At 40.3% G+C, this 23,763-nt stretch overlaps 1 long non-coding RNA gene across 43 annotated transcripts in view; it reads left to right on the top strand.

The window, feature by feature from the left end:
• Nucleotides 1–53: 53 nt before the first annotated feature.
• LOC135297101 (uncharacterized) overlaps nucleotides 54–23,763 on the top strand; it is a 38,248-nt gene continuing 14,538 nt past the window's right edge. For 7 of the 43 annotated variants that reach the window (XR_010359166.1, XR_010359167.1, XR_010359168.1 and 4 more), the window contains exons 1-9: nucleotides 54–193; nucleotides 2,963–3,060; nucleotides 12,051–12,124; nucleotides 12,874–13,041; nucleotides 16,206–16,570; nucleotides 16,662–16,747; nucleotides 19,331–19,526; nucleotides 21,076–21,201; nucleotides 22,929–23,078. This is a non-coding gene — a long non-coding RNA (uncharacterized LOC135297101). Of the gene's footprint in view, nucleotides 194–2,962; nucleotides 3,061–3,490; nucleotides 3,871–4,508; nucleotides 4,626–5,652; nucleotides 5,752–12,050; nucleotides 12,125–12,562; nucleotides 12,726–12,873; nucleotides 13,042–16,205; nucleotides 16,571–16,661; nucleotides 16,748–17,785; nucleotides 17,989–19,330; nucleotides 19,527–21,075; nucleotides 21,202–21,611; nucleotides 21,732–22,928; nucleotides 23,079–23,153; nucleotides 23,310–23,663; nucleotides 23,759–23,763 lie in introns of all 43 variants that reach the window. The other 36 variants (XR_010359161.1, XR_010359156.1, XR_010359152.1 and 33 more) reach the window with 31 other exon arrangements.

Raw genomic sequence — 23,763 nt, 5'->3', positions numbered from 1 at the left:
GGGGGCGGGGCCTGTGCCCATCGCGAGACCGGGGCGGGGCCGCGCCGCCCCTCGCCCCGCCCCGCGGCTGAGGGGCCGCCCGCGGCTGCATTGCCCGCTGCGTTCTTTTCGACCTTTTCCCTTTTCCATTTTTCTTCCCTTCCCTTTCCTTTCCTTCCCTTCTTCCTGATTAGACAAATCACCGGACCTGCAGGTATCAATAAGTCGCATATTCATAGCTCCTCAGGAAGGGGCGGGTTTTTTCCATTGAAAATAACAGTAAATCATCACCTATCCTAAAATGCTTACCTCTGTTGGATAGGTAATGATAGATAATTCCACTATTCAGAAATATTTAAAAAAAAACCCCTAAGCGGTTAAAAATAATGTAGATCTAGGCTGGATCTGTTGCAGTCTGCAGGTGAGGGAAGAGGAGGGGCAGGCGCTGATCCCTGCTCTGTGGTGCCAGCGACAGGACCCGAGGGAATGGCCTGGAGCTGTGCCAGGGCAGGCTCAGGCTGGGTATCAGGACAAGGTTCCTCACCCAGAGGGTTCCAGCTGGCCACTGCCACAGGCTCCCTACAGCAGTGGTCACAGCACCAGCCTGGCGGAGCCCTAGAAGTGTTTGGGCAAAGCTCTCAGGCACATGGTGTGACTTGTGGGTTGTCCTGTGGCAGGACCAGGAGTCGGACTCGATGATCCTTGTGGGTCCCTTCCAACTCACATATTCCGTAAAAATCATCCTTTAAAACCAGTGCAGAAAGTTTTTCATAAGTCTTCAAAAATTCGCTCATGAGTAGCTACCAAAGTGGTGGCAGCTTTCCTGTCCCACCACGTATGAACACCCATGGTACAAACCCAGTGTACACCCTTACACAAACCACCTGCTGAATGTAATGGCTTAAAATGTAGTATTTGGAAAATGCACTCTGTGGGTCCACATCCAAACCAGCAAATACCGTGGTTACATTAAATGGCACTGAGTAATGCCACAATGGCATTACATACATTTTAAGAAGAATGTAGTGTATTTTCTAGCATCATTTATGATAAGGAATGATGCCAAGGTGCAGTTCAGGATTCAGTTTAATCTCTATCTGTGTGGCAGTAAGTGTGACTGGAGCAGGAACTCCTTCAGCAAAGCATTGTAGCATATTTATAGTAATATAGAATCATCATGGCCTGGGCTGGAGGGGACCCTGAAGATCACCTTGTTCCAACTGCCTGCCATTGGCAGGGACACCTTTCCTGAATCAGATGTGAAAGGGAGCAGCTGGATGTCCTGACCTAGAAATTCAGCAACAGGACAGAGTAGTTCCTCATTTTGCATCTCCACATGCTCTCAATTATTTCCCTGTTTTGTTTCAGCTTTGAAATAGGTGTGAGTAGGTGTCATGCTATGACTGAATATTTATGAAATAGTCTTCTATTAGTCTTTGGAAAAATCAAAACCTTTACTTTTATCATCAGGAGGCAGAAAAACTCCTGCTGTCCATTACAAAAATTGTATAGACTTCTATCTGTAGAGAATGTATGGTCATTACAGGGAAAAATAATCAAATGAATTCTACTGCGTAAAGATACTTTGGTTTTGTAATTAATGAGTAACAGGGTGATCTAAAGGGTTCGTGTTTATTACTGATTTCAATTACCTTGAAGGAAAATCCTCACGTGCACCATTAGCATAGTGAATAAATTATGGCATTGCACAATAAAAATGACAAGCAGTACAGTATGTATTATTCAGGCTGTAAGCTTCATTACTGGTTTCAAATATCTCAATTTCCAACTTCTGTATGTTCAAATTAGCAAAAGGTCATTGTGCATTCCCACTGTTATCAATGGGAGCCTTTCTATTTATATTTCAAAAGAAATAGAGTAGGATTTCAATACTGTGTTTTGTCTAGGCACTATCTTAAAAGTTTCTCTAGAAATGTTGGTTTGAATCAGAGAAGTGTCAAAATGTCATGTTTCAAAAGCCAGCAGCAGAGTCATTTTACTTTTTATTATACTTACTAAGGGCTGGCTAATTTTGAGAAAAATGCATTTCTAAAAGTGGTTATTAAAATTTTTGACAGGCACTCCATTTTCTTTCTTTCTTATTTTTGCACTTATAAAAATTATAAGATTTTTTTTTCCTTTTATATATGGACAAGTAAGCCCAGACATGAATAATTCCAAAACTGTATATCAAGTTTGAAATGGGGGCCACTTATGTCATGTATTGTATTTTCAATTTGGGTCTCTGATTCAGGAGCAACTCTCACATTTCTAGTCCTGAAAATACATGTGCTGACTTCAGGCCCTCAAAAGCCACCAAATAGTTCTCAATAACATATTTATAATGTTTCTTCTAATATTATATTCTACTTTTAACATTTTTTTAATGTCAAATTTCCCAAAACTGAAACAAAATAAAAGTACTCTTTGGTAGTTGCCCACCAAAGTTTTTCAGTTTTGATGACATGTGTCCTTTGTGCTGTAAGGAGTACATTTTCTCTTATTCCAGGACCTAGTTATCTGACAAAATATTAAGTGCTGAAGATAAATAGTATGGTAGGCAATTTGATATTTCTCTAAAGATACTTTCTTTTTTGCATGTGGAAATAGGTAAAAATAAATGTGTAACACTATGCTGTGAAAGTCCACAACACAAATACAAACAATATTATTATACAGATTGATAGCAAAAAAGTATGGTAAAGTACTGAAGGAAGTTAAGTTATGTTTCTGGCAGATTTTTTTTTGTTTTGTTTTCCAATCAGAGAACATTGCACAGGTGCAGAAAGTGAAAATAAGCTCAATAGCAAAAGTACTGAAAATTAAACCAGTATAATTATTAGTATAATACCAGTACCAGAAAAGTACTGAAAATTAAACCAGTATAATAATTAATAAAAATGATTAATAATGAAAAATAAATGCACTTTATAAAAACAATTAGGAAAACAACTGAAAAAAATGTTGTTTTTTCTCTTTTCAGAGAGGTGAAAGACATGTAAAGACATAGTCCAGGAACTCAAAAATGTGCCAAAGGCTTCTAGCAAAAAAAGGAGGAGTTGAGTATTCAACATGAGACAGGTAAGAGGTCTTAGAAATATTTTTACAGGACAACAAGAGGACTTACAAATACTGGAGTGACTGAGACAATGAGTGTTTTATTTGAGTGCATTTTCACCACAGAAGTAGTTTGGAGTTTTTAACATTCAATTGCATTTGTCCTCACATATCTTTATGCACATTGAGTTTTCCCCTTCACTTTCTCTCATTTGGTCCATGCCCAGACATTTTACATTTACCCTGTCATACATAGGGTACATTGTTGTACATTTACATCTGTTGCACACAGATGACATAATATTTTGGTAATGTTTTGGTTATGTTTACTGACTTTAGCATCAAAAATCATACACAGGATCACCAAAAACGTGTAAAATACTGGGATATTAGAGAGAAACACACTAAAAAGTACCAGAGGGTCAAATTTATTTCCCTCTATTGCTTTGTGAAGGAAACAAAGAATGTGTTCATTGAAGAAATCCTGTACAACACAGCCATGGACAGGACAGCAAAGGAACAAAATTGAGCAGCATTAATTCTAGTATTTAAGACCATGCTATTTTTCATCTTCTGTACTGCTTGGATTCAAAGGCAACTGAGACTCCAAGAGCAATGTGTGCAGCAAAGCAAGCTCCAGTGAGGGAGTTTGTTGCACCAGCTGTACCTTGAAGACAAACCATTCAGATGAGGAAAACATAAACTCCCTTGAAATAAATTCAGCAGTAGGTCAAGTCTTTACACAAGGGACTGTAAAATTGACAGGCTAAGAGGACAGGAATCAGTGAGGAGGAGACTGAGGAGAAAAGACACATTTTTGCATTCTATCTCCAGGTTATTTATTATCCATTCCTTATGTTCTGTAAAGTAATATTTAAATCCAGTGCACAGCTGGGCATTTTGAAAGTATGTAATTACTTACTCTCTTTCTTGTAATTAAACTAATAGCCCTATATGTTATATTTGACTTCATAGATATGCTAATTTTCAAAATAGTATTCATTAACCTTAAGAACAGAAAGTGCTTGAATTGATCTTTAAGACCACTGTTTAAGCTGATTAAAAGACTGATTATTTGACATGTATAGAACTTCAAGAGAGAAATTATGGAGTGTCCTTAAATCCTTAATAAGTCAAAATTAAAGTATTGGGATTGTCTCTAAGGAAGGATTCTATAATCATGATAATCCATGATTTCTGTTGGCTTACTTACTAAGTCAAGGAAAGCAGACAAGTTTAGGATCTGTGCCTCAGTTTATCCTCTTTTGAAAGGGAAACTTTCCAGATTAACATTCATATCTAGGAACTCTCAAAATGCTCAAAAAATGCTTTAAGTGATACAGTAAGTAAATATTTTGCTGTAAGTGATACAGTAAGTAAAGCTGCTTAATTTTTTTAAAAGCAATATTAGAGTTTCTTATTGTGGAACAGCCGGTCTCAAATGTTTTATATGAATTTATTTGTACTTACAGTACCTTCAGATATATTGGGAGAAAATTTTTCAAGTTTTTCAATATATTTCAAGGAAGTTTTTCAGCCATCACCAGAATTCCATGCACCATTATTGTCACAGATATTTTCATTATGATGTCAGTCACTATTTCTCTAACTCCCAATGACTACAAACCCATGAGATAATCCCAATAATAAGATTCCTCCCTGCCTTGATTCTCCTGTGGGAGAAAAATGCACAGAATTCACATTAAGGTCACATCATGAGCAATGATGGCAGAATCTCTTCCAGGTTCTGTCTCAGGTCATCCCACCTGCAAAATGTGGAGAAGCTCCAGCTTTCCCTGAATGCAGCACCTTTCTGTGCATTTGGAAGGGATGGTGCCAAGGCAGTGTGGTAGTGTACAGAGCCTCTGGGAACAGGTGGCACACAGAGGAGCTGATGGCAAATGTAGTCAGCTGCCTTTGCTGGGAGCTCTAACAAGCATCCTGGGGGCAAGAGGCCTTCATTCTTAATCACATGATGATAAAGTTGAAAATACTGATATAAAAACCATTGGAAAAAAAAGTGGCTTGAGATTGTGAAATATTTGTTGAAAGTTTTGAAATGTTGTGCTGATTATCCTGTCACCAAAATTCTGAGATAGATTGTAGCCAGGGAAATTTAGGAATTTGACAGCTTGGGAAAATCACTGACATTTTATGTACTATGCACAGTATTTTGCCTTTTACATTTTAACAAAAATGTGTGCTTAGTAAGGACTATCCTCCTTGCTTCCACAAGTGGCGGAGCAGTGTCAGGGAGACTGTCATCAGGGTTTTGTTTCCAGTAAACAAAGACTGATATTCATCCTTCTGTTGCTCTCTTCTCCCTCTCAGATTCCTCCTGTTAAAGACTCTTTTCCACTATGCTGTTTCTGTTTTTAAGCTTCCAGATAAATTGTTGTATGCATCAGTGGAAGGCTTTATAAATAAAAGAGAGAATTAGAAGAGTAGGAGGAACAAAAAATGAAAGAAAGCTTTCTAGCATTTTTATGTTGACAACCTATGTTTTCAGGAAAGTACATTATAAATGAAGCACTTACACTGCATAAAATCCACAAAAACTCTGTGGGTTTCCTAAACCAAAATGTTGTTAAATCAAAAAGTTTTCATGTGCCTCAGTAGTGTGCAGAAAACCATGCTGTGAAAGGCCAGTGTCCACAAAGGAGATAGAGGAGCCCTGCAAGAATCTGCCTTGCCTTGTTCTGCACTCGGGAAAGGGTAAGCCACAGTTGTAACAATCAGATTGTGAGACCACTTCAGATGGCAGAGATTTATATCCATGGAATCAAAGTCACAGGGGAATCTGGGCTGCTTATTTCTTAAGTCTGATGTTCTGCTTTGCAGTCAGTGAGTTTTGAGGTGGGAGAAAAAAGGATTTCTTACAGATATTTTTTTGAGTCTATAAATAAGGACATTTCAATGTATGTGAATATACATTCTTTTTTCAGTTGTGTTGAGGACCTTGAGATCTGTGACACAAGGGATTCTCTCTTAAACTCAGGGACTGACAAAATATAGGGACAGGACTAGGGGAAGTGGCTTTAAACTGAAAGAAGTCAGGTTTAGATTAGCTGTTGGGAAAAAATTCTGTACTGTGGCATTGGTAAGGCACTGGCACAGGTTGCCCAGAGGAGCTGTGGATGCCCCATCCCTGGAAGTGTTCAAGGCCAGGATGGATGGAGCTCTGAGTGACCTGATCTAGTGAAGGGCGTCCCTGCACATGGCAGGGGGATTGGAGCTGGATGATCATTAAGCCCCCTTCCTACTCAAACTGTTCTGTGATTCTGGCAGGATTGCTTGTATGAGTCACACTGAGCTCACCAGCCACAAGTTCAGCATCGTCAGCACAGGGACGTTTGGTCAGAGCTCTTGGTTACATTCCCTGCTCTCTCAGGTGAAATCCCCAAAGGGCCTTGGCACCTCTGATGAGCAGAGCAAAAAGTATGTCCTCTGAATGAGTTGGTGGCAGTGGCACCCTGTGTTTGCTGGCAAGAGAAACTGAAGTGCTTTAACAGTGCTTATGCTCACAAGGCTTCTAGTCACCTGCAAGAGGAATGGGCAGCCTGCCCCTCTCTGAGCCACCTTCAATCTGTGTGAACTCAGGAAACCTTCCTACCACAGTGGCACAATGGTTCTGATTCTATTTTGCTGGTCTCTTTGTCAAAACACATATTTTAAAATTTTTTTGTGCTTTCTGTGGGAATTGTTTGACAATGACGGCTGTCTAGGAAGTCTTAAAGTGGTGCATGGATCTTGGAGCAAAGTTGGAGACTATGGCAAGTGGGCTACATCAGTACATCAGTAAGTTCAGAGCCTTCATGGAAGAGCTGTGGTTTCTGAGAATAAAGGAGAATTTCTCTTCTGCACCTATATTTGCTGCTTTTTTAAGCTGGCTTCACAGTTAACCAGGATTTCTCTATCTCAAAACCTTTTTCATTACCTTTTCATACTTTTTTTTTTTTAATTTCCATTTAATTGCAGTGTCTCTGGGTTTCTAAGACTATCTGATTTTTAAGATACTAAGAGACTTTCTGGGTCAGAAGACGAGTCCCAGCTTTATCACACCACAATACTGAATGTGGTAAAAATCCCTAAAACCATATATGAAAAAACACAAAAAACAAAAAATCCCCACTCTTCAGATAAAGCAAAGGAAAAAATTTGATTCACAATCTGCGTCTGCAGAAGGCTTCATTCATCCTATATGTGCAATTAATTATTCAAATAACTTGTTGAAAATTAATATAATTATTTCTAATTATTCTTGGTTTGAGTCCTAGAATTATGTGATTACATCTAGATGCATCCATCATAAATGAAGATGGAACAGGCTAGATGAGGAGGAAACATAATTTTATTTTTCAATTTATTCATTTTTACTAGATAAAAATATTCACAAAGTTTAATTTTCATTATCCTAAACAGAGGTTCACTGAACTTATCTTTATTACATTTCTTTTGGTAAGTTAAGTGGTAGAACATCTGCCCTTATGGAGGCAAAATTCACTGTTTTTTAATGTTTAGGAAGGTTAAAAAGCACCTTAGAGTTGAGTGATTGATGTGCAAGTAATGTGATTGTGTGTTTCCTTTCTACAAAATCAAGCCTATAGTGTTAAGATGAGTAGGTTATTCCCAGGAGAATATAATCATTGGAGAAGCAGTAGTTAATTCAAAGTTAGTTTGTTTTTAATCCATCTCAGTTTTTGCCTTTCTCTCATGACGTACATTTGAATTTCATGTTTCCTTCTACAGTGAATTCAGCTATGTTCTTATGATTGTCTAGCACAGGTGCTTAAGTAGGTTTCAGTATGTATCAGATAAGCATCTGAACTTGATTTTTTTACATCTTTATTAAAAGCCATGACAAAGCTACTGCGTCTCATTCTTTATTAAAAGCCATGACAAAGCTACTGCGTGACAGCAGAGAGTAGAGTAGGCTAGGATTGACTGCTGAAGTGAAATCACTCTGCAAGCAAAGTTCAAAATTGATTGGAAAGGTCTTTAGTTAAGACCACATTTATTTAAAAATGTGCATTGAGTTTACTGGTGTTGCATCTAAGAAGATTCTATCTTCTTGTATGAGGGAGTGCTATATCTAAACAAAATGGGTTGGGTCCACCAGCAGCCTGCACAACTAGGTAAATTCCTACTGAAGCAAGTAGAAACTCCCTGCCAGTTTAACTCCAGGATGGAAGCATCTTTTTTGGAGATGGATGCCGGACCTATATATGCTCTGATTCCAGAGGATTACCAAATGAAGAGTGAGGAAGATTTCAACATGCTGGAAAATAGGGGCATGTCATCTGGTGGCTGAGGAAAGTTCTCAGCAGATTTAAGCTCAGAGCAATGAAACCTCAGCTGGGAAGCACTTTCTGCCATGAGGCTTCTCACTAACTCATGCTAAGCAAGAGGACAGAGCATCCATTTGTGAAGTCTCTCATCCTCTTCAAGTTACTCAAGAACCTCAGACACAAATTTTAAAGCCTGATCTAGAGATACCACATCAAGGCCGAATCACATCAATACCATTATTCTTTTTCCCATTTAAACGAGAGCAAGTACTGTTAGGCACAGCAAAAAGTGTCTCTGAAGTAAGGCAAGCTACAGAAACACAACCTGTAATTTATGTATGGCCATTAAATAACCATGGAAGAGAGTTCCAGCTCCTTTTGGCACAATTTTCCAAAATCTTTAATACAAAGCAGCACAGACTTAACAAGACACTGTTCTAGTCCTGATGTACCTGAAGATGAGAAATGTTCCCGAATAGCCACTTTGAAAGAGGCTGCACAAGAAGGGACAAACAGAAAGACAGCACGATCCTCTCCTCTTATTTTAAAGTCATCTAACAGTGTTGTTTCAGAAATTTTGAAGTCACCAATACCAAGAATAGGACTATAAGAATATGTTAATACTTTCATCTCTTAGTCTTATTGGAGAGCAACTGGAAATTCCTCTCTTTAAGGGAAGTGCTCCGATGATCTTTAATGGTCAAGTCTACCTTCTGTATGTAATGAGGCATGAAGATTTGTCAGCAGAAATGGAAATAGCTGGCCACCACATGTTGCTTATGAAGACCGTGGTTTATCTCTTTCCCTGTGGTAATCTAACATTATACCTAACTTTCAAAGTTCCACATCCACTGCTGTTAAGGGAGGATGCTGTGAAGCAGAACATAAAATGTCTTACAACCTGTGCTACCTACACACTCCAGAACAAGACAAATCAAAATGAAACATACTTCTTTTCACACAGGATGGCTGCCATCTCTAAGCCCAAGAACTGGTCGTATATTTTTAAAAAACAACTGCCAGCAGAGAGACAGTGTGACCCCTGTTCCTATTGTTTGAACAACAGCAGAGTTGTGTCCTCATCAGTCCTATCTTTTACTTACTTAGTAGCAAAAGGAGAAGAGAAAGTGGTGCATATCTATTACAAGTAGAATACCTGTTTCAGGTGTGGTTTAAACTTTATGAGCAAGGAAGAGGTGGGCAGTGAGGTTTGTGGGGACACTGCCATCAATGGAGATAACAGAAGGGAAATAACTTGGCTGCATAGAACTCTTTAAGGAACTCACTGCCTCATCACATCCCTTCTGTAAGGCAGGACCCATCTATGCCTCTAGAAAATTTACACTTGACAGATACATATTAGCAAGTTTTGCTTTCATTCTCATGTATGTTTAAACATTTTCAGCTGTCCTGATTTGAAACTATCAACAAACACTGTGAGTAAACGTAATTATTTAAAGAGCAAGGTGGCCACCTTACTTCTTTTTTTCTCACAGTTTTTAAGCTTTATTTCTGTAGGAGGCTTCCAGGAAGACACTTAATGACATCTTGTCTAGGCAGCACCAGCTTCTGAGGGGAACTCATTATGTAAAAGATAGACACAATACATTCAGGTTAATAGGAAAAAGCAGGGAGCCAGCAATTGCAGGACTGGTACAACCAATATGGTTATGAAAGCTTGTCCTTTGCTTCACATTTTGTTCATATAGAAATACCTTGAGAAGGGAATTTCAAGACCAAAAGTATATACATATGCATACATACATACATATAAATGCATGTATACTTTTTTTTATTTTATTTTGTGCAACCAAAAGTTTATCTTTAGTGGGAGTCATTTAGACCATTTCACTGTTTCTTAAATCTAGCACAGCCCTTTACTGAAGGATTCTCCAGTAGTCACAGTGCATTTGCCTTTTCTATATTTCATGATCCTGAATGCCATCCTCTAGCACAGCCTGATTTATCCCCTCAGAGCCCACACTGATGTACTGACTAGACACACATTACCTTCACTGCAGAGGAGAGGTGTGAGGCTGGGGCTGGGAAACCAGGCTCAGAACGCTTCAGTGGGTGAGTTAAAGACACCTATGATCAGAGGTGGGGGAGCTTTTGCAGGTCCTGTGCAGCCACAGGCAGCAGGCAGGTTCAGCACTAAGGTCACAGCACTGTGGCTCTTGGCGCCTATCGCAACGTGCCAGACACAGAGACTCAGCTACTCATGGCAGCACAGGAAGTTCAAGGCTGATCTTCCAAGTGGAAGAGAGGAAACAGATCATGATTTTATAGGTCACTGAAGCTGTTCCTGTCATGTTCAAAGGGGAGTTATTCTGGCACTCAGCAAATCCAGCAGCAGAAAATGTCAAAAGCTACCTGGAAATATCAGGGACCAGAGGCAGAACCTGCCGCGTGGACGATCTCCGCTCAGGATTTTCCAAGGGAACTACCTGTCAGTTGGATTATTTGCCCTCAGTCCTGTGACAGCCCATAGGGGGTAAAAAAGTCACTGCAATCGAGGGTAGTTCTATATTTTTATCTGGCTGTCTTTTGTCAGGCTTTCCTGGAAAGCGTGGACTGCACTATCAAAGGCACCTCAGAGTGTTTAAGGAAAATGCCCAACAGGAACAGAACTCAGTTACAGGTTATGGCTATGTTTCACTTGTCTGTGCACAGAATGGACCCCCAAGCAAAGCAATGACACCTGTAAAATGAGCAGAACTGCCTAAAAAGGCTAAATGCATCAGGAATTATTCTGAATTTTGAATGAGGATGAGCTCCTAGCACAGCAGCCTAAACCAACACCAGTCCTTGTAATTCAGGGTTTAATGTTTGAGAGAGCATTATGTCAGAATATCTGATTGTTACACCACATTCCAAACCCTCTGCTAAGGATGACTGGGAAACATGAAAAGCAGTTCTGGTCTGGCTGACTGTGCCTTGAGCCAGCAGCACTCTGGGGTATGAACAACCACTTGCTGATGGTTTTGGTCTCCTGATGCTTGCCAAGGCTTTTCCTGAAGGACACAGCAGATTATCTTCCTGAGTCAGACAAACTGCACTGTAGGTCCCTTCTGCAGTTTGCAGTGATACATGACTGGCACTCCATCAAAAGCTGACTTGATGGGATCTGTGGCTATTGTCACAGCTCAAGCTCTTTCCCAAAGAAAGAGTGGGGCACAGCAAAATGCTTTTGCAAGACACCTAAGACATTTCTGTTTACAGGGTAATAATTTCTGAAAGTTTCTGCAAAGCACGGTTTAAAATTGTCTTCAAAAAGAGGGAAAGGGAAGGGAGGTTGCAAGGAAGGAAGGAAGGAAGGAAGGAAGGAAGGAAGGAAGGAAGGAAGGAAGGAAGGAAGGAAGGAAGGAAGGAAGGAAGGAAGGAAGGAAGGAAGGAAGGAAGGAAGGAAGGAAGGAAGGAAGGAAGGAAGGAAGGAAGGAAGGAAGGAAGGAAGGAAGGAAGGAAGGAAGGAAGGAAGGAAGGAAGGAAGGAAGTCTCTGTCCTTAGGGGAATTTCTTCCTCTTTTTGCTGGAAAAATTGATTAATATTTCTTTTATCAGGATTATTATTTCGTGTCCTGGCAGAGTGCCTTTAAATGCTAGTGGTATTTCTTCATTGCCCTTGCTGTCTGCCACCTCCAAAATACTCATCAGCAAGTGCAGCTACCTATCAGCTGTTACACAACCATCTGTGCAGCTTTTGATTATGTTTTTTTTTTTCTTCCAGATTGCTACCATCCTTCTGGAAAAAGACGAAGGGACAAAATGTTACAGCGATGCTAAGCAATAGGGTGACATGTTGTGAGTAGCTACAGTATATGTGAGACAGTTTAGGGTAATGGCTGCTGACACCTCAGGCAGTCCACAGCCCCCAAGTCTGCAAAATTAGGGTGATAACAATTATTGTGGTATGTGAAAAAGAAATGCTTAAATCCATGGAAAACTGCTCTTTCTGAATGTGAAATCTGATTTCTGTGGTACTTCATTGAGTTTTGGAGGGGCTGAAGCTCAGAATCTGAGACTATTTTGCTTCCATCTTGGTGATTTCAGTATCATCTTGAATTTATCTTGAAGCCTGGAAATGTGTAATAAAAATCCAGATTGGAATAAATGTTATTTATTTTACAGATCACATTGATCTGTAATTGCCCTCTCCTTTTCTATTTAAAAATAGAAAGAAAACATTACTTGTATTGTTAGGTAAAACTACTGATTACTTCTGTCTTGTCTTTCTGTTAGAAGCTTACCTTATCAATAAAAAGGATGAAGAGACATAACAGGCTCTGAGAATCAAAATTCAAGAGCAGTCATGTGGATCACTGAAGAGTTAAAGCAAAAGAAATAGGGGAATTTTGTAGAAAATATATGCAGAGTTTCAGTGATAACAAGATGCAACCCTGATGTAGGTTTGCAGCGTCAGCTAAAAATAACATAACATTTTTGTGGTCAAATGCATGTTTAGCTAATTAGATAATTTGATTCACAGAATATTAGTTTGAATAAATACAGGGCTTCAGAGCTCTCTGGAGCTCATTCCCTTTTGTCCTCAGGGAAGTACCCACATGGTGTAATCCTAGTGAAGACAGCAGCTTTGCCTGGATCCCTGGGGCATGGTGCTCATCCCTCAGTACACATGAGTGCATGAAGCCCCTTACTGGTTGCCATCCTGAGAATCTGCTAATTCAATTTCTCAGCGACTTCCAGCATTCTCTGATCCTGTAAGTCCTGAGAGTTCAGGGAGTTAATGTGTTCTCTGCAAGAGGTGATTATTGTATTAATTAGTCATGCTCCAAAGCTTCATATGGATAAGACTGAAGCATTTAAAAGTCAAAAGTTACAATGGCACCTCCTAGAATTATATCCAAGTGACCCCACAAATAAAATCTTCACTGGGATTGCTCAGGAAAAGCAGTTCTCCCTCCGGCCACAGGGAGCCACACGGCCACCGCTGTGAGCCTAGGGAAGATAGCAAGGGAGAGGGCAAAATCTGTCGAGTCTGTAAAGTCCCTGCCAGAGGAGTTTGCAACAGGGGTTGTTCTCTCCTTGAAATTACTCCACCAGTTACACCTGCTTTCTCACTAGCACCTGCTGGGACCTTGCACTGCTGTTAGCCTGGCACACAGAATTTGTATGGATAGCAAAATACTTGTACACAGAGTAATTAGTGCAGACTGACGTTGTAATTTCTAAGTTCCTTTTTGGCTGCAATTTTAAGGTCATTTTGCAAGATGGAGAACGGCCATTAATCTGTGAAGCCCTAAGTAAAAACAGCAGTTGCTTGACCCCAGAGAATAATCCAGATTTTGTGTGATCAGCCCGAGTATATGACTCTTAAACATTTAATTCTCTCTGTACCAGTAGCATTCTCATCAGTAACATCACAGATCAGAAAGCCTTGTCATTATTTCACACTCCATACATCTATGATAACTCTGGAATTAATGTACAGGTCTGGTAGCACTCAGCTTCATTGTGCTTCCTAGACAAGAACGTCACATTCAGCTCCCTCAGCACCCTCAGCTGCTTTCTCAAGATCTCTACGTGGCTCACGAAGACAGACTTGCACTGCACCTTCCCAGTGTCTTCCTCAATGTGTTTCCACAAAATTTCAGTGTGGTAAGCTGGAGATTCAAGAAAAGCTCCTGTAGATCTTTCCTTGTGAGGGAAGGAAAAAAATTAACCAGCAACTCAACAGAAAAGCACCCAGGGAATTATTCAGGTCTACTGAGGGATCAGTTTCCCTTGTTTTCAGCCTGTCCTTATCTTTCCCTTTCTCTAGACACAGTACATGCACTAGAAATGTAGAAACAAACTTCTTATGGTGATTTAAATTCTAACTAGGTATCTAAATATATAATCTTTCATTTATTCAGGTCCTTTACATTCATTGTCATGCAATCTCAGTTACCAGAGTGTGTAAACATGTGGAGATATTGCCTAAGAGGTCAAATATTGGGAGAGTTGGTTTGGACTAGAAGGTCTGCTGCACTGATTCTCACTGTGACAGATTAGAGGAGGAGTACTGATAATGCCATGGACCTGCCTGGTGTCACATGCAAAGTTAATTGTTGATCCAGAAACTGAGCCTGCTAATGCTGAATATCAGTCTGGTTTTCCATTTACTGTTCTTTGCTGCTCTCAAGTCAGAAGTTTAGCTGCTTGGAGGTGCAGATTTGGCCTGTAAAATCAAATTACATTGTCTCAGTCCAAATGTAGCCTCAACTCCAAATATCCCCAACTTTGTCTGAAAGCTGATACATCTTAAATTAAGAGCTCCCTCTGTTTCATATATCTAGTGGAGAACAGGGACTCTTCCTTGGAGGACTTTAAAAATGTTCTCTGACCAAATGATATTTGACATTTCCTTTGCCACTTTGCAAGGCTCCTCAGAGGGCTGAGCTACTCTTATTATTTCTGCCATGGAGGCAAAGCCACCATTTCACTGCCTTCAAGCTAAACAGTATATGATGGGCAACAATTCAGAATTAATTTGACAGTAATGGAGTTGACAACTATTACTGGGAGGTATTTCTGCTATGAACATTGTCATCCTGTCCTCATTTCACACATACCACACATCCCCCCCCAAGTTTTGGTGTTACAAGGAATCTCTGAGCAGCAGACACCCCTGTACACAATGCACACACGTATACCCTGCTGTCCAGGCACAGCAGCAACTTTGGACTTGGCTTCTTTGGATACAGCAGCTGTAGCTTGGAAGTACAAAACAGCCCCATCAGCAAGGGGCTTCAAAGTACATAACACACAGGTCTGTGGGAAGGGGCATTTCCTTCTAAACAGGAGTCAGGCCCAGAATCATAAACTAATTTGGTCTGAATGAATTTTGGAGCTCGTGTGGCCCAACACCTTGCTAAAATCATAGAATATCTTAGGCAAAAATTCTTATTATTTTCTTTCTGGCTGTCTTTCTAATTGAAATGCCCAAAAGAAACTGGTGGTGGAAGGATGCATTCTATGTACATGACTAGAAAAAACCAGTGCAGGTTTAATTTAAAATATGTGCAGTTCCTTTCTTTCTAACACGGGTGTCAGTGCAGAATGAATAGCACTGAGGTCAATATAATTATAAAAACAGACACAACTGGCTACAATCACTACACAATATCAGAGTGGTTCCTCTCCCTGTCAGCAATGATTTGATGTATTAATATCCACACAGTGATTTGGGTCTTGCAACTCTGAGAATAAGGGCAATAAAATAATGAATGGCATGAGGTGAAAAAAAATGAGCAGCAGTCTCTTTATACTGCACTCAAAACCACTTCACATCCCTTGGACTCCTCTTTCCATTTCTCAAATGAAATGTGATTCCAACCTGCCTTGTGGGAGCTTGGCTCCTGCCATGCCGGATATCCCAGCTCAGCAGAGAGCTGCATTCCCCCCAGGCTGCAGCACTTATCCACAGGAAGCACAGCACAGAGCTGCTCCAGGCTCACTGCCAGTGACTCAGACATGGCCTCTCCTTGATCCCAACCTGCTGGACATAATGAGTTTGTACCCTGCTTGTGGAGAGCCAGGCTAAAGACAGATGCTGGAGCTGGTCACTGAAGAAACCCAAACATGGCAAAAATGCCAAAATGTGTGAGGACAGGCATTGAAAGCAAGGACAGATTCCTATCCAGCTGATGAAAGAAATTTCCTTAACTTTTAATGTCTCAGCAGCTAAATTTGTAAAATCAGAACTTAATGTTCTACTAAGGTATTAACAAGAAGTCTCAGCTCCATTCAAGTCAATAGAAGCTTTGTCTCTGACTTCCCTCTGAAGAGCTAGTGTAGGTTTATTTTAGTAACTAGCCCTGTATCACAGGAACTATCATAAGCAGATATCATGTATAACAATCAGTTTTGTGATTTTTATCAGTGTGATACTTGGAGAACTTCAGGAAACAAGATGATTCCAGGAGAGTTCTGTAAATGTAATTTCTACAGGAATAACAACACCGCCTACTTGGTATAATCTAATAATGTTTGCCAGTTCCAGGTAGCAAATATCTCATTAGAATCAAACAGAACACAGTCAAGTAAGTCCTTCCTTTGCTTTAAACACAGACAACAGCAACATCAGTTATCCCACATGCTGCTGATAAAAATGGGGTGGTTTGTTTTTACTGAAACCCTCCCTGTTGGTTTCCTGTGTGGCCATGGGCAAGGCAGACACAGGGGCTGTGTGTCACTTCTGCTTCAGTGGAATGAAATGAGCTCTGCTACCAACTTATCAGGAGACAGGTAATGATCAAGATTTTGATCTTTTGATAAGCTGCAGCATAGAAGAGCAAGGTGCTTTTATTATTAATATTCTCATACATTTATCTTGTAGTAATTTATTGCACAAGCCAAGAATTATTCCTCAAAGAAGTGTAGACGATAAATCCTCTCAAGCTGTTCTATGAGTGGCAGAACCAGGTAATGCTGGATTCCTGCAGATTTGAGTTCTTTGTCTCCTGAGCTCTGCTTCCTCCTCCCTTAATAGCAGCTCTGCTGCTTTTTCCCTGCAACACCCACTGGGTATGGAGACCACATGCTGCTGTCACCACAGCCATCACAGACTGGCCAGCTGACCAGGTTAAATAAAATGCCTATATTCTGCCCACTTGTTTTTCTCACATGGGGGTCATTAACCTGGGGAGTCTGCCCTTTGTGTAGCTATTATTTTTTTTCAGTAAAAAACCCTCTTAGGATCACACTTGCAGGATTTAAATGAAGCCGAGGATGGCCAGTATCCCTGAAATCTGTGAGGCAGAGTAACAACAGATGAATCAACCACAAAAATCTTCTCCTTTTAGGAAACTGGGGATGTTTCTTCCACCCCTCAAATGTGGGATGGAAATGCAATATCAAGACTCCCAGACAACCCTCTGTTTTATGGCAATAAAGTGCAATACAATCAGCTTAGGGCATTTTCATGTTTTAAAGATAATTTCCATATGTTGTCACAATAGGGTTAAATCCTTTTTCATGTTCTAAATAAGCATTTAACAATCTTGTATCTTAATACAGTCATTATAAATTTTCAAACCTCTTGGTTTGGGGATAATTCTTATAGCATATTTTATTGAAAACTGCTAGTATGATGGAGTAGAGACTGTAATTTTGTCTAAAATTTCATAAGGGAAAAAGTCATATATGGATAAACTAATTTCAAATGCCTTGAAAATATAAAGCATTGAACCTAATCCTAAAGCTGTCCTTTTTAGAGTGGAATTTAGCTTTTTGGCCTTAAGATCAGTATTCGATTAAGTCACAGGATGAAAGATGTGTAGGTAATAGGAGAAGCAGCAGCCTCTTCTTTGGCTTGGCTAACTGCAGACAGTCCAAATAGTTATTTTAATACATCTTACTCTGTTAGGAGTATTATGGTATCATGCATTTGTGCTTACAGCACTAGCACTAGCAAGGTCATTGGTAAGCTCAGTTTTTTATTTGAGTGTCGTTTTACCTAAGCTAACAGGAGCACCCAGGAAAGCTCACAGCTGTAAGGACACCAACTATATTGCAACTACATGACTCAACCAAGACTGGATGAGGAGACTGTATCTTTTCTTATTCAGTCCAGAAAATACAGGTTTTTTTTCCCAAAAGGCCTTCCCTAATGTCTTTAATGGAAAAACATACTACATAATTATGTGACTCCTAATTAACAAGAGGTGGGTCTGAATTCTTGTTTAAGATATGCTGGCCTGCACAGTTCTAAACTGACAGCTTTAACTCAGTATCTTCAGTAAGGGTGTGACCATGTGCTCTGTGCTTCTCAGTGGTTCAGATCACTGACTTTGCACAGTTCCTGTGATACCCATCAATCCTGTCTCCTGGTGGCTCACACAGACAGCTTAGTCAGCTCCATGAAAGGTTTCATTTTTTAAATGAAAAATTCAGATGAAGATTGCTGCTGTCTGTGATTCAACTGCCTGTGAAAAATAGCAATGTCCTCTCATATTCATTGTTTGAATTGTGCTGGTGTACTGGAGTGATAACCAAAGTAAAATCAATTTTCATTTTGGCTGCAAATGATGTCTCTGTGATTAGATGATCTGAAGATGCAGTTTGTGGTTGCATGGGACATCCAGAAGAAAGGAGGAAGCTTATTAGACATACCACAAGGTGCAGGACCCCAGTTTAAAACTCATTTGAAATTGAGTTGCTAGTTCTGTGTTTCTGAGACAAAAGTCATGTTGGTCACACCCAGTGGGAAATGTTGTCCCATTACCTAACCTCTGTAGTTTCACTTTAGACAGAGTCACAGAATCTGGTGTCTCTTTGATCCCACCACAACCTAATTTAGCATATTGTGCTGACAGAAAATAGCTGGCTTTGGTTTGGGTGGGCATAAGGTTTGTGTCAGTGCTGTTCAGTGCAGAACACAAAAGCACAGGGAGGCAAAGTGACTTGGTAGGCCAGAGGGGAATGCCTTCCAAAGCTTTTCCAAGGCCAGTCCAATAGAGTGACCACAAGGCTTCATGTGTTGTTTAAAATACTGAAATGGCCTCCGACATTTCAGTGTTGAAATCAATAGCATTCTGATGAATTGGGACATTCATTTTCTTCCCCCTCCCCCCTTCCCATATTTTTAATCTCTTTCTCTCCGCTGGTACACTAAATTTGTTTTGAGGTTTCACACAAATTTGGAACACTTTAGCTTTTAATTTTAATTAGTAGACACAAGAGGACCTGACCCCTTTTTATAATAACTGGAAGGGTTGAATAATCAAAGCCTGAGTAGTCAAGGTCAAAATACATTTCTTAATGTACATCTTACAGTTCTCTAATACTAATTCTATACACCACAAATGTTAGTCTACAAAATCTTCAGAACCCAAAAATTTGGGTTCTTTCTATGAACAAATTAAACAAGACACAGTTTTAAAAATGAAAATTATTAATGTCACAGTTGCCTAACATTGCATGTAGTAGCAATGCATCTGCCCATGTTTAGGTCTGTTCACATCAGCAATAATACTTAGGATAAAGCTGCTTCTGTCTTTAATACAGGATCTGTAATGTCACAGGAGGTTCAATGTCTGCACCACAAGCACAATTACATAATGATGCATCACCCACAGCATCTACTGCTGGGCATTTGTCAACAAGGACGAGAGACATATGCTTAGAGGGATCAATGTTCCTGTTAACACATTGCATCAGAGGGATGAGCAGACACCCCCATGGAAATGGATCCCAGGAGCAGGTAGCCTGGGTTTCTTAAGACACTGTTCTTATGCTTCCTGAAAATAAGAATGAAATCATCTCTGTTTGGTTATGCTAATCTGTTTTCAAAGCTTGACACAATTTGTCAGAACAGGCTATTTCACCATTATAAAAGTTCTGAACTCGGGGTGCTACTCCTGCAACAATGGATTTAGGAGAGAAAAGGGAGAAATTGGCCTACACAGAGAGCTACACAGCAGCTCCAGTTCATGACAGTGCTTACAACACTACAACTGGTGCACTTGGAGACCTAGGAGGAAGCTAAATAAATGTGCTTGCACATGCCTGAGCCAATTAACTAAACCATGGCAAGCTTGTATGTAAGTGCACAAGATCTTTTCCAGCCTTAATGGTTCTATGATAATTACTTCTACAAAGCTGCTTCCTATGTCCAACATTCAAAATAACTGCTTCAGCCAAGTAATTCTTCAGCTTTCTGGAAAGAACAATCTAGAAGTAAAGTGTTTATATCAGAAAATAATAAAAGGCAGGAAGAGACAAATTGTAATAAAAATACTGAGTCCCCTAACAGAGAATGGTTCAAAAGAGGGCAGGGTGGGGCATTTAATTGCTGCTAAATGTACCACCAATCCCCATCAGGGTGAATGCTGAGTACGTGTCCCATAGGTTCATTGTCAGTGGTGAGCTCACCAGACCCTCATCCTAAAGTCTATTTCTTTCACTGAACTTTCCTCCTCCTCCTCTAGCGCCGTTTGGAAACCTCCTGGAGCAGTGCCGTGAGATCCAATGAGCACTATTAGTCAGCCCTCTGCTGCCTTGGTTCTTGGCCTGGTGTGTACACACACAGACTGAAATCAAAGCCTGGCCAAACCAATAAACCACACTCTGGATGGAACATCTGAAGGCAGAACACCAGCCAAAACTTTTTAATGTAGTGGTCTCCACTGGCAGAGAAACTGAGAGGTGTAGGAGGCAAGCTCTGCATCTGCCACGAATAAATCAGGAAATTATCATGAATTAAGACCCCCAGTGCTCCCAACCTTTGGGAAGTCTGGGAGAGCCAGTACTGCAGACAGGGTAGACACTGCTATGAGGAGGTAGCTCCAGAGGTTGCTTTTCATGGACTGCATGCAGCACTAGGAACTGACTGCAGGTTGTGTTCTGAACAGTACCCAGCAATGCTGATGTGACTGGGTTTGAGAGATTGTGCTTGAGCAGTTCTCTTCCACAGGGTATTTCACCTCAGTGAAGCAATCATCTGGTCCAGCTTCAGCCTCAGGCATTTAGTTTGTAATTCATTCCCTCCAATAAAAATACAAGAATTCATGTTTTATAAAGCTGGAAGAAAAGACTTTCTAGTACAGTGCAAAAAGTAGTGCATCCCTGTCATGTCTACTCCTCATTATAAATGTCAGTTCTCTTTGATTTTGACACATATGCACTTACTGCCTTTTCTTTCCACTTTTGTCTAAATGTTAAGCAATTTTCAATTTTTAAATATCTTTCTAAGTCTTTCTTGTAGAAGCTGAATAGAAGCACCTTCCAGCCTCTTTATTTTTGTATTTTAGGCTGCAGTCCTGAGATAAGTAAGTGAGCTTTCTCATCATTTGAGGCTTAAGTGGTGAGCCATTACTCAGCTAAAAATCCAGATGGAATGTTGTCAGCAGAGTTCTTACCCAGCTCTGGGACAACAGGTGAGCAGGGAGAAAGTAAGGCTGAGAAGAGAGCAGCATCTCGCTGGCTATTTAGCTGAAACATTTATTGTAAAATATCTCAATCACTGCTTGAGCAGAAGCTCAAGATTCCACAGGTCTTGGCCTGAGAAATTCCTATTTGGGCCAGCACAGCCCAGTAAGTGGTACCAATGCTAAGCCAATGCCACAGAAGCCCAGGCCTTCCTAGTTAATCTCTTGATAGTCAGTTTATCAAACACCTGATACCTACCAGGGATCAGAGGGATGTAACAAGATTAGTAACCTGCTGCATCACCAGAGAAAACTGAGGACAGCAAACAGTTTGACAGATCTTATATAACAAACAAGTGGGGTCCAAAAATCTCAGCACAGATGTAATGATTCTCTTATTTACATATTTCCTTTTGGAGGGGATGAAGGACTCTTAACATTTCAGGACTGGAAACTTCCACTGGTGATGCAAGTTGGAATAAAGATAGTGTCCTGAAGGACTGAGGTAGCTGAGCCTCTGCAGAACCACAGCAGGAGAGGTAACACTGTCAGGCTGCACTACCAGACAAAAAGGCACTGAGCAATCCAGGTGCAGATGGTGCCTATGGGATGTTCTTTGAGAAATGTTCTCCAGCCTTCAAGTGGAAGTTAGATAGCAACAGCACGTTTCTCTCTAGCTGTGGCAGATAATTTCTGGAAGGATTTTGCACTTGGGATGTGTTCAGCAGAGGTTTATCATCTTAAGGAAACTGGGCTTTGCCCAAGGCCAAGACAGGATGGCCTGTGCAATTGTTTGTGGCAAATCCTTAAACTTCAAAGGACAAAAAAAGTGAGCAGCCCAAAGCCTTGTACAAGCTGAAACATTCATTTTATCCTTTACATTAAACTTTCGTTTCTCCAGGTGTTCTTAAACTTGTTTTCAGCCTAAAACAGGATCCTGGGCATGAAATAGCAATCCAAAAGTTAAATCACCTTGTGATTTTTAGTACTCAACTAAGAGCAGCACAATTTAAATCAGACACACAAGTTAAAATTTTTCTGATGTTAATGCTAAATTCTGATACGGGGAAAATCCTGTTCTATGTCCTATCTGAAAAATTCTAAATGATCAACTGTTAATATAAATTCCTGAAGGATACTGTGACTCACCCTACTTTCCCAGTTAAGGTGAGTCACCAGAAAGTATTTTGTCCACAGCAATGTTTGTATTTCAAATGGTTCAACCAGCTCATGTAGGATAGTGGGGTGCACTTCATTGTCTTTTCAGCTCTCTGGAAAATGTGCTGGAATACAGAGACCTACCAGAGTGTGCCAGTTTGTTGAATTACATGTCTAGGGTGATGGTACACTCATGAGATCTGGTCATCATAAAAATATATGTGGCTTTGATCAGGTGGAGATAAATGCAGTGGTGAAAAGCATGAAAAGTTTTACTACAGTTTGGAAGGACAGAAGAAACACTTTATTTACATTTCTGAACCCAATCCTGGACACTTTCAAGGGCAGATATAAAGCTGACAAAGTGCAAATGCTGTGCCTACCCACTTAACCTGAGTGGGTTGCAGGTTCCAGGCTAGGCTGCATTTAGAGAGAGTCCAGTGGGAGAAACAAGCTGGCTTCCTATCTCCATCCTTTTCCGGTTTAATAATCCTTTAAATGCCCCGTGTCCCCTTTCCCATCTCCCAAGATGTAGAAAGTTTTGACTTTCCCCATGATTTGGTTTTGTTTGCCTCCAGCTTTGCAACAATGCAGATGTCTTCCTGGCAAGAAGGACACCCCACCTTTGATGTTTAACTACCAGCAGCCACTGCACAAGGCAGGAAGGGAGTAAGCAAATCCCAGTGCAGAGACTTTGCATAGAGAGAACGTGTATTTTACATATGCATGTAAGAAAACTCCTACTCCTTATGGAAACCCCACCCCAAGAGTTCCTTTTTGCCTTTTTTTTTTCCTTTTAACAGTTTCAGCCTTCTTAGCCTTCAATAGCAGATGATGCAGCAATTAGAAGAAATAAGTATGGTTAACTGCTAGGAAAATGTACTTTCTCTCCCTCCTGACTTGCAAACACCGAGGTGTTAAAAAAACAACTAACAACTTCTGTTATACTAAATTCTGAGGTGGGTGCCATATTCGTACTTAACCTTGTCACTGTAACACATACTTTTGGTACCAAGTAAGGGTTATTGCCCTAACCAGGAGACTTCCATGCAGTGCCCTAAGTAAGGAATGTTTTGTTCCTGCAGTTTTGATAATTTAGCTGCAGCTCTGGCCTGTCTTACTGTGCAGCTTATTCCTGATTCATCTTCTGAGCTTACAAAATACCAGATAAAAATAGATTATTGTTCTATCTAAATTCCCATAATCCTTGTGCTCATTAAAAAGAAAGTCATGTAACTGTTCTTAGTCAGGATTGCACTAATTAGTACAACTGGCACTTCTGACCTTATGATTTCTACCCTTAATACACCCAGGTTGGCTGTGCTGCCTGCATTAACATACCCAGGATATATAATATCTCTTTACACAACAAAGTGCTGCAGAGAAAAATGCAAACAAGAAAATAAAGGTCAG

Source organism: Passer domesticus, chromosome 3, assembly GCF_036417665.1.
Source record: "Passer domesticus isolate bPasDom1 chromosome 3, bPasDom1.hap1, whole genome shotgun sequence".
In the NCBI taxonomy this organism is placed as follows: Eukaryota; Metazoa; Chordata; class Aves; order Passeriformes; family Passeridae; genus Passer; species Passer domesticus.
This window is presented reverse-complemented; position numbering and strand designations above follow the sequence as displayed.